This window comes from Anser brachyrhynchus (genome assembly GCF_964034855.1).
Source record: "Anser brachyrhynchus genome assembly, chromosome: 21".
NCBI lineage: Eukaryota > Metazoa > Chordata > Aves > Anseriformes > Anatidae > Anser > Anser brachyrhynchus.
In genome coordinates, this window is record NC_137714.1 from 1,446,705 (window position 1) to 1,457,822 (window position 11,118).

Sequence of the window (11,118 nt, forward strand, 5' to 3'; positions counted from 1 at the left end):
TTTTGTTTCAAAGCATGATAAAATAGATAAAACTTTTCAAGGGGGTTGGGGTAAGCTAGATGAGGAAGAGATCAATTTTTTTTAATTGTCATCAGATTTTTCTGCCTGCATCTCAGCTTGCTTCAGAAATTAAAAAGAAAATAGTAATCAAAACATACATAACCTTGGAACAGAAGGAAATGCATTTGAGAAAACTGCTGTGGACCAGAGTGCTCCGAAAATAACTCATTCAAAACAGTGCTACCCTGGGGAAAAAGTACTAGTGATACTTTCAGAACCTTTAGAGCAACTTTAAGGCTTGTAAATACATAGAACAAATATTTAAAAAAAAAAAAAAAAAAAGAAAAAAACAAATTGACTCAATACTATTTCTTTTCACTTTCAAAATATAAAGAACAAAATAAAGACAAACATTGCAAGTTTAAAAGAAAGTAAAACGACTTCTCCTTTGACAGCTGCTGAATGTGTGCACCATCTCTGAGCGGTGCTGGCTTCCTTTTCATTGTGTAGATCCTCGGTTCCAAATTGTGTACATATAGTGTGTGTATGTATGTGTGTCTACCAAAAAAGAGGGGTGAGAGCAATTGTTTAAAAAAAAAAAAAAGGAAAAAAAATAGGGGGTTGCTGCTTGGGAGACCCTTTCTGCAGAGAGAACTTAATGGCTGCTGAGCGATGAGCAGCTAGCTGGGCTGCTGCACCACGTAGGTCTGTCTGGTTCCCAGCACATTTCTGCAAGGCTGGGAGGTGATCTCGGGGCGGGCGGTGCCCGATCCCAGCCTGGTTCTTCCAGCCGTGTGACCGCGGTGTTTCGTGTGACTTGGAACGGTGGCGTTGTCCTGGGGACTTGTGACTGCGGTGACTCCGGAGGTTGCAGCTGTCCGAGCAGAGAACCGATAGCCCTTCTCCATGGCTTACGCATCCGTTGCTGCCCGGCTTCTACCACCGCCCTTCGCATCTGCTGGTTGCCTTGCTGTGCTTAAGGAACCCAAAAGCCCACACGGGTGAAGATGAAAGCGACCTGCAAGAGTCAGTGGAACAAGCGCAGTGAGCGATGCGGTGCTCTTCCTGGCTCTGCCCACCCCGTAGCGGTGTCTGAAGTCTGAGCGCAGCCCGGGCACAGATTAACAGTGGTCACTTTGCGGTGCGGGCGGAGCGGGTGGTGTCTCCGTGCCCAGAGGGACCTCAGCCGTGCCCCAGTGCCGCACAGTCCTCCAAACTGAGCTGCTGCTGAGTACCTTAAGTCTCTTGTGTGTCTCTCTTCAACAACCAAAGATGACCTGCTGGCTCTCACTGTGAAGAAGCATCTACCATAATACAGTCTGCAAAGTTTGTGAAGCCCTAAAATGTAGTTTGTGAACTGTGGTCTGTGGACCGCGAGTAACCTGTGGAGCATTTGCTGGTGGTCTGTGCAGCACTAGCTGCTCACATGATGCTGTCTTTTTCTTTCCAGCTGCTAAATCACTTTTTTTTAAAAAAAAAAAAAAGAGGAAAAACAAGAAAAAAAGCTACAAATACATTAAATACTTTCCTAATCTTACTTTTACATGTAAACAATTTCTGTACTTGCATAAGGATGTTGTTTGATCACCACGGGGAAGGGAGGAGGGCGCCTGGTTGTGGCTGGAGGGGGAGATGTCCATGAGACACTTTCCCTGTTATCGTGTTCCACGCCATGAATCTGAGCTCGAGAATCCATGGCCTAAAACACTAGAGCATTGGTTTTTTTTGTTGTTTTTTTTTTTTTAGTAACAATAAAACACTTTTCTCTGATGTTTTGTTAAAAAAAAAAAAAAAAGGAAAAGAAAAAAATCTCATCCTTAATATATGCATATGTATGTATCTGATGTATGACATCCAGCACTTCCTCCTCCACAGCTGCTTCCCTTCCCACCCCACAACCCTCCTGGCCTTGCAGGCAGGCTTACCGGTTTGTGATCGGTGCTCTCAAGATCTCCAAAAGGCTCATCCGCGTGGAAACCCCCTCCAGGAGGTCTCAAGGTGTGTTTCTTTTTTCAAGTTGTGTGGGTTATGTGAGTGCTCTTCTTGCAAAAGTAAACTGAAGCCAGAACAAGGGTGGGTATGTGATGGTTTGTAGCAGTTAAATAGTTGAATTAAATGGATGTGAGTTGGTATCAGAGCAAATATATGCCACGTTGCGCAGTGCTTGCACCTGATGAAGTTCCTCTCAGAGCATGGGCAGCGTCAGAGCCTGCTGGGAATGTCTCTCTGACACCGGAGCCGCTCCATGCAAGGACTGTGATTTATGCGTTGATTGCCTTGAATCAGAAAGGTAGAAATTGCAAGAGCCTTTGAACAGCCACGTGAATCGAAGTGGGACAGGGCCAGGACATTCGTTTGGAGAGCTTCAAGAAGGAGTTGGAAAAACACTGGCTGGAGGGAATGGTGAGCACACGGGTAGAGGAGAAAAGTCTCTCCCCTCCTTGTCTGAGCTTTAATGTTAAATGTTCCGGGGAGTGGGAACTTGTCCTGTTAGTGTCATGCGTGTGACAGCAGGGGAGTTTTCAGAGATTTTAAGAGTGTTTTCAGAATTGCCCATGAGTCCTGAAAATCAGGGTTTGCACCATGGCAAGTTCTATGGTATCTTTAGATGAATTAAGCTGCACAGGGAGCCCTGTGAGCACTTTATGCACTAGACCTTTAGGCCTCCAGCTGTGGATATGTTGCCGTAAGGTTCAGCATCCCACAAGTGTCACCACAAGGAGCACATTTGATACAAGTCTTGGACCAAAACTGCTTCCTCTGCTCCCCTTGCATTGTTTACATGTTCCTTGCTTACCTGCATCTGTACCAAGCTGTGGCTGCTTTTCAGTCGCCTTGTAAGTCAGCCCAGGTTTGCAGGCAGTTGTAGCTCTTCAGAATGTTGTCCATGAAGATCTTTGCAACATGTCCCCTCCTCTAGGGTGTTAAAAGACAAAAACTGTAAGAGATGCATGAAACAGAAAAGGAGGTAATTAATTATAAGAGGTTCCCATGGGAATGTGATTTGCAGAAGCCTCATTCTACATAAATGAGGAGAGGTGAGCTGTGCTTACTCCTGCGTAACGATACAGCAAAGCCTAAGCGGGGAGGACAGCAAATTTCCCATAAGAATACTAAATGTTTGTGGTTTTGTCCTCCCTCTCGACCCCAGTCCTGGTCCTATAAGGCATTTAAATGTGTCTGTGGGCAGGCTTGTGAGCGTGGCAGGGAGTTAATGCAGCTCAGCACGAAGGAGCTGCATTAGAAGCCATTTGCACTGCTGGGAGCCCGTCTTGTGCCAGGGCTGTGCGCGCCATCAAAGGCGCAGGTAAGGAGGAGCAGATGTATCACTTACGTCCCTGTTTGTCTTTGTTGCTGGAAATGTCTCCAAACCTGAAGCAGTCAAACAGAAAATTTCCAGGCCAGGTGTGTGCCTAAGGCTGGTTTCTTTCTAGGAAAGTGTTTTCAGAAACGGATCAGCCATTTCTGTGAATGAGGGCAGGGAATACACGGGTATCAGACCTTGCTCTCTGTCTGCTCCTGTTAGCGTGTTTGGTTTTTAGCCTTGTTTTCTCTCAATAAGCCTCGGTTCCAGGAGCAGACCTGGGTGTGCAACTCCTGCCTTTTGCTTTTCGCCTGTAAAACTGCCAAATCTGGCCACATTTCAGCTGTGCTCTGCCTGCGCTGAAGGGGACTGACGAGCGTTCGGCTCACTTGTCTGTTTTCCCCTGCTGTGCAGAGGGTACGCAGGGCTCTTTGCTTGCCACTCAAGTTGCCAGAGCTGTATGAGGCCTTTGCCCTGGAGCCGAGGAGCTCCTGAACCCCCCAGGCTGCGGCACGCTGCTACCCACGGGCGCACCGGGGTGCTTTCCATTTCCAGCCGGGGCAGTAGCGCCCAAAAACTCGTGACAGATGTTACGGTTACTCTGCAAGTGAGAATTGGCACAGACAGCCACAGCCCAGGCTCTTGGGTTGGTTGCAGGGGATGTGGTTGTGACTTCTGTCTGGGACCAGTACTCCCTGGTGCAGGAGCTGGTAGCCAAAGAGGCCACGTGGAAAGAGGTTTGGGAAAAGGGATTTGGCTGCAGAGAGTTATTGGAGTGCACAAGGCAGGTTTAAGCAAGTAGTAATTTACATTGGCCCTTGCTGCATTTCCCTGTGACCCAGAGCTTTTGGTTCCAGCCCTATAGACTATTTTCTTCAGAGAAAGGTTAAAACGGGGCCTTTTTAAAAAAAAGTCCGATTAACTTGCTGAGCGTCCTGAAAACACTTGAAAGCAGTAGCAAATGTGGCATCTGGATGCCAAGAGGGTGGCTGTGATCATTCCTGCTACGTTCAGTCCCAACAGGAGTCATTTTTATAGGGGAAGGGACCTGAAGGTTGGCGTGTCAGAAGCGGTCACCGCAGAGCAGAAAAGTCACTGGAGCCATGCCCCCGGCGCTGGTTTGATCCGTTCCACAGGCACAAGAGGGTTCAGCTTTGCAGGCAGTAAGCTCAAAATCAGACACGCGCCCCAGAACCCTCTTGTGCCCTCACATCCAACACCTCTGGCTTCCCTAAAGACGACACCAGGGAAATGGTTGTAACTGCAGAGCAGCCTCAAGGCCACAGGTGGATGTGCTGAGGGTAGGGGTTCGGTCAGGGCTGCCGTGCCCGTGGGGATGAAGCAGGGGGCAGATGTTCAGCCTAGCAAGCACTCTGAGCTCGTTTTATGTCGGTCTGGCAGGGAAAGCTTGGCCTCTCTGCTCTTTGGAAGAGGTTGGCCCTCTGCAGCTACCTGATCCCGGGCCAGCAGAGCGGCATCCCCAGCCAGACGTGCAAGCTCTTCACATGCTGCTTTCTTTTAATAAGGTGCTAACCCAGAGGCTTGTGTGAGTGGTCACATGCCGATAGAAACCCCAAGCAGTGCTCTGGCATGGCCTGGGGGCCACGTGCAAGCTGCAGCCACTGTAGGATGGAGCCTGAGGCTGAGGATGCTTCAGCCTGGAGGGTCCTGCTTGGCTGCTCCTCACCCCAGCTCCATGGATAAATTATCCTCAAGGAGCCATTGCAGGAAAACCACGGTGGTGAAGAAGCAAGCGAGAGATTGATTACCACTTAGCTTCCCGCAGTGTGACTAAATCCCTGCAAATATCTGAAAAAAACTTAACCAGAAGTTTTCTACCCTTGTATTTTCCACAGGGCCCTGCTTGCTGCCTATGGTAATGGCCACGGAGCTGTGGTTTACTGAAATAATGCCTGCTTATTTAGATGCTGCTGTAGGGATGCCCTGACCATGAGCTGTGGAAAGCTTTGGTCATGTGGCACCGGTTTCTCTTCCTTATTTCCAGCTGCTAAATTGCAGTGAAATGGCAACAGAAATAAAGCCAGCTCCCGCTCCATTCAGTACTTTCCAATGGGGAATTTGTCCAACTGTGCAATCGCCGTCCCAGCTGCAGGGATGTTTGTGCTGTGACTGCAAATTGGAAAGGAGAGAGGGGTCTTGGGGAAGGCAATCGATGCTTTAAGGAAGTTCGGAAACCTTTGGATTAGAGTGAGCAGAGAAAACAGTAAAGCCTTGCTTTTGCATGCTTGGTTGTCTTGGTCCAGCCCCCCGTGAGGGTTAATAGCAGATGCTGTCGCAAAGCAGAGTTCTGCCAAGTTCCCGGGGTGCAGACCATTAACGAGCACTGAGGAGAGCACTGTTAGAAGTGTTTTACCACAGCACTGCAGAGAAGAGCTGAAAAGATCATCTCAGCTGGTACTTTCAGGTCTCGCCTGTGGAGGAAAATGGGTTGTTTCAGTTTTTCAGAACAAGCTATTCTGAAATAATGCTGGGTGTAAATGCTCTGCACTTCTAAAGATGGTCTTAAGTGAATGATCTGTTGGGCCTGGCCACCTCCCGGTCGTCTGCGTGTGACCGAGTTGTGCTGGGAACCCGCGTGCTTCATCAGAACCAGGCAGCCTGCGAAGGCAGCGGGCACTCAGCACCCTGCAGGGCTGCGGCACTGCTGCCACGTTAGCTTATGGTGATGGGCACAGCCCGCGGCTCTGTTCTCCTGCTGCACAGCCCTGCTTTGGGTGTTCAGGGCAGAAATAATTCCAGGGATCTGTCACAAAAGTAAACTGTAACAGCGGGCTGGTGGAGCCCATCCCGGCTGCTTCCTCCCCGCTGGTGCCTTACAGCATCGGTGCCTGCCTTGGGATCAGCTGACGCACGATGTATTTTTTTTACAACGTGATCATCAAGTACAGGAAATTTCACACACCTTCTCTGCAAAAGAGAGGACTCAAGTGTTTTACCCATCCTCCAAGGAAAGGCAAATGGATCTCACTCTTCTGGCTTCCTCCACCATCACAAGGTGGTTATTTTGAGCAGGAGCCTGGGCTGTGGCTGACAAATCTCAAAGAAAAGCCAGCTGACAGGATTTCCCATGGAGAGACAAGTGAGCCAGCGCTAGAACTGTTCGTACGCCTCAAACAAGAGCCGTGGCCAAAAATGCTTTGAGTTCCTGCTCAACCCAAGGGCTTTCTGTCTTCCCAGCAAGGCTTGCTGGCATGGCGATGCTCTGTTACGGCTGCAGGACCAGCGTGGAGGCCGGAGTCCAGCCAGGCTGCTGAACGTGCTGGGCGTGCTGCTGGTCACAGCGGCATACAGTGCATGTGCGGCAGCCAAAAAAGAGCTTTTGTGGCTGCAAAAGCATCCCAGCTGGGAGGTGTTCCTGGCAGTAAGTTATTACCTGCCCGGGTGAGGGGAGCAGCCGCTGCCTGCTGTGTGCTGCAGCCTGCCGGGAACCAATTTTAATCTGAAACAGCGTTTGGTTCAGAGAGCAAAGGGATTTAACAAAACACTAGCATTCCTGCTGCCAGATATTAACCATGGGGACACACAGCTTTGGGAGAGGTGTTTTGTCCCAGTGTGAAACGCTGAGCTGGTAGACTTCAGCCTCTCCAGCTTAGGGGAGCCATCACTTCCACTTGCCAGCTGGGGGTTAAAAAAATCACTACTGGAATCCCAGAAGTGCTGTGGAAAAATCACATCTTCCAGGCACTGGTTTCCCAGTGAGGACAGTAGCCTTGTTAGCACTAAGGATCTATTTTGGATTAGGGCATCTCTAGAAAAGCAGCAGCCCGTGGAGGCTACGTAGTCCACAACATTGTTCTGCAAGGCCCCTCCTTGCCGGTCAGCAAGGACCTTGCTGGTCCTTCTGTCAGCTCCAGTGGCAGGTTCATTTCTATCAGACATAAAAAGCCAGCTTGGCTCCAGAACAGAGCAAACTTTGGTATGTTTAAGCATATTTTTATCCATTTGCTAGGAGCTAATATAAAAATGGGTGGGCAGGCCTGAAAGTGCACAGATGAACAGAATACCGCTTGAAAAAGGGGAAGTGGTTTGACAAGAAAAGCTGACTGGGAGCCTCAACAGGTAGCCCTTAGGAGGGCAGCAACAGAGCAGCTGGGAGGCGGTATAGGGTGCCGGGGGAAAGTAGGACAATCCATTGGAAAAGTATGGAGAAAAAAATTATTAGGAGGCTGATAACGAATAAAGAGATCAAAGGCGGTGTCTGGAAGGGCAAAAAGCGTCAGGGAATATGCATTTCTTTGAAACCAGAAATGGAGTGATTTTTGCAGTTACAGAAAATATGGGGCTGACAGTACAACTGCTGCTGAAAGGAGTAAGTACGAATTAAAGAGAATTCTGTTGTTCTGGGAATCGTTACAGCTGTGTGCTTGGTAAAGTAGCCAAGCAAGCCCCGAATCAGCAACAAAGTGGAAAATTGTGGTTAAAGAACATCACATCATCTCTTCCAAACGTCCATTTGAAAAAAATCCAGAAGTAAAAAGCAGCCCGAGCGTAAAGACAGGAATGGCGTGTGCTGTCTCAGTGACTGCGGGAACGGTGACGCCGTTTCGTAACGCAGACGGGCAAGTCCCTCGTCACCTGGTACGTGCGTGTGCTGCCGAGGGGCTTCATCCCGCTGCAAGGTCCCTGCATAGGGATGTGGGAGCTACGTTAAATGCAGTTAGTCTGCGATGGTTATGGGATAGTTACGCTCAGCACCGTTCCCCGTGCGAATCCCCTGTCTGTTAGCTGTGTCAAGCTGAAAACCTCAGCCAGACTGTGCCTTCACGGCCTTCAAGTGCCTTCATGCCACTTGCTGAGCAGAAACTTCGAGGCAGGAGAGCAAGGGTCCTGCTCAAGCACTCTGTGGGTTTCCATAGGTGGGTTTGCTGAAAATTTACCAGCTATGGCCACACACTGAAGTTGGCAGAGCCAGGCCCCCACCCAACAGCGCGGTCAGGCTGCCAGCAGCGCCAGGCTGGGTCTGTTACAGCGTGCCTTGGCCTCGAGGTCACACCAGCCTGGAATTACCTCGCTCAGATACACGTTCAGAGAGAAACAGGTCTAAAGGGCAGAATCTGTAGGCACGTGCTACCCCATTTAAATTTGATGAAGGCATCTCAGGGAATCTTTGATTTGTTTTTCAAAGCACGAGAAGCTGAAGTAGCAGCAGAATGTGAAGCTTTAGGGATGAAAGAACGTGGCAAAGGGAAGGAGTTCCCCAGCCTGCTTGCAATTAGATGCAGAACAAAACAGAAAAAGACTCAAATTCTCCTTGAGCCAGGCTGACTCTAGGCCAAAATTTTTTAAAAAGTTTTTACACAACAAATGCAAAAGTCAAGATAAAAATGGAAAATTAAATTTGCCAAAGTGAGATAAGGACACAAGAGGCAAGGCCTAAATTATAATCAGCATTGAAGTTTGAAGCTGCAGGCCAATATTAAAAGAGAATTTGGTGACAAAGACACAGCGCTTGCTTAGCCAGCAGGATCATGAACATAGCAGCGGAAGCTGATTTCAGTGTATGCAGTGCACAGCGTGACGAAGGTGGTAATAATCTTATGTTTTGTAGGGTATGTGGCAGGCAGCTGTTAGACAACACAGAACAGTGATTATTAAATTATAAGAATTCACTTTAATTAAAAATTGTGACAAAAGGGGGGAAATATTAGGTAGTGTAGGGTAAGAAAGTGGCTTTCACTTTCAAACGAGAGTGGCTTTCAACCCCTGGAATAGTGATTCTGTGACCAGATGCATTGAAAACAAAGTACAACAGGTTTCTAGTGGAATATGTGGCATTGCTCTGGAAAGCCTCTAAAGGATATGGGCTGGAAACGGTAAATCATTTGACATGCAAATTTTATGGATACTCATCTAAACAGTAGCAATGTCTAAATGATCTTGTTTAAACTGTGAGCTGAACCGTACAGTCAAAACCCAAAGCTCTAGGCAAATTTGTAGAAGCTTTAGGACTGCTGGAAGCTGTAATAAAATTGAACAATTTTTGGAAAAAAATCCATGAACCAGCTGGGGTTCATACCATTGCATAGCACCTGAGAGGACAGGAAAGGTATTGAAGGTGCTTAGTACTTATTAGAAGTATTTTGTAATGATGATAGTGCTGTATACAATCACAGTTTGATGGCAATTTCCCTATCCTGCACTGTTCCCTTCCTACTGTGCATCCTCACCGAAGCATGCAAGGTCACCATCAGTTCCTACAGCTCCACTTCTGCCAGTGGCACGCCCTGGGTGAACAGGGAGGGGGGCACAGACGCCACGAGCCCACCCAAAACGCGGGGTGGAGGGGAGAGATTCAGCAGGAACGTGCTCCCTCTGCAGCACGCAGCTGCCTTGCCCAGGCGCGGAATTTGGGCAGGAGGCCTCCCAGCCCACTGGGGTCAGGCAGGCATGTGGCTGTAAGGAATGCACAGGGGCCACAGCTCCCCTCTGGGCTGGGTTTAGAGATTTAAAAAAAAAAAAAAAAGGGAGAGACGACAAAATCCTTTCTCCTCCTCTGCTTGCATGTCAGTGTAGTTTTGTGGCTCAGCAAACACAGGTGCTGGGGTATTGCACAAAGGCTTGCAGTGGGCAAGGGGAAGGCAGCTGGGGTGATTTCATCTTCCCTTCACCGTGCCTTAAACGCCTGCAGTAAAGGAGCAGGCTCCCTCATGCTCGCCTCTCCTCCACCTTCCAATCCCCTCCCTCCTGCCAGAGAGGCACCGCTAGGGGGGAAAGGCCAAAGAACACATTTTTCTGCAGCTGCACAGTCCTTATTTCGCACTCACAAGAAACGAAGGAATGTTTAGCAAAGTGGAGCCATCTGGCTAAGGCGCTTCCAGGGCTGCTCAGTGCAGGAGACAAAGGGGAAAGCGAAGCACCACCGAGAGAGTCTGGGGTGGAGAAGATGATCGGCAGGGCCAGGCCTCGGTCACAGCAGCTTGGCTTTTGAAGGAGATGCTCTCGGGTGTAGTAGTACGCTGTTAAAGCAGCCACTTCAGGGAGGAAAAAAAAAATGTTGGAAAATGCTTAGAGCAGAAATAGCCACAGCACTATTCGCTGCAGTGCGAAAACAAGACACCTCCACCGTTCTGAGAACAGCCTAAGCGCCTCGTAAATGAGGTTTCCCATCTGTAGGAGGGCTGAAGGGTGCCACGGTGCCCAAATAAATACGTCAGTGCCTTCCCCACGTCGTGGAAGCTCCAACAGCCAGGAGGAGGTCTGCAGCACACGGGGTTACGTGCAGAAAACAGCTGAGAAGCCGCCTGGGCAAGAGCCTACTGATGAAAAGCTTTGCGGCATTTGGGAACAGTACCCAACACGGACTGTCATACTGTGGGGCTAAAGACATTTCAGTCTGTCAGATCTGAGTGTGGAGCTCCGGGGATAGTTTGCAGAAAGCGTCCTTGCAGCCCAAAGAGAACGGGAGCAGGTAGCAAAGTGAGGAATTACACCCCAAACTTGGGGGAAAAAATAGGCCTAGGCAAAAAAATAAATTAAAAAAAATCAACAAAACTTGGAGCAAGATCACTGAGGTACACGGAAAGAACGAGTTTCTGCTTGCTACCTCAGCTTTCTGCGCACAAGCCTGAAGTTACCACGCGCTGGTGAAAATACGGCGCGGGTCGCGCCGCCGCCCTGCCCCACAGCCACCCCGGCCCTGCCCCGCAGGGCTCCCCCCGCACCACAACGCGGTGGCACGCTGCCGGGACAGCAAATTTCCGCCACGGAGGCAGCGTCACCGGGGCCGGCTTCCCCTGCCTGGAAACACCTTTTAACGGCGATTTCGGGTACGGGCAACGCTCCCCGCTTGTCGA

At 49.4% G+C, this 11,118-nt stretch overlaps 1 long non-coding RNA gene across 1 annotated transcript; it reads right to left on the reverse strand.

Moving 5' to 3' along the window:
• Positions 1-1,782: 1,782 nt before the first annotated feature.
• LOC308181297 lies at positions 1,783-11,087 on the reverse strand. Its single transcript, XR_013941399.1, has 2 exons — positions 10,869-11,087; positions 1,783-10,780 (listed from the first exon to the last, which is right to left on the reverse strand). It is a non-coding gene; the product is annotated as an uncharacterized lncRNA (long non-coding RNA).
• Between the last annotated feature and the right edge of the window lie 31 nt (positions 11,088-11,118).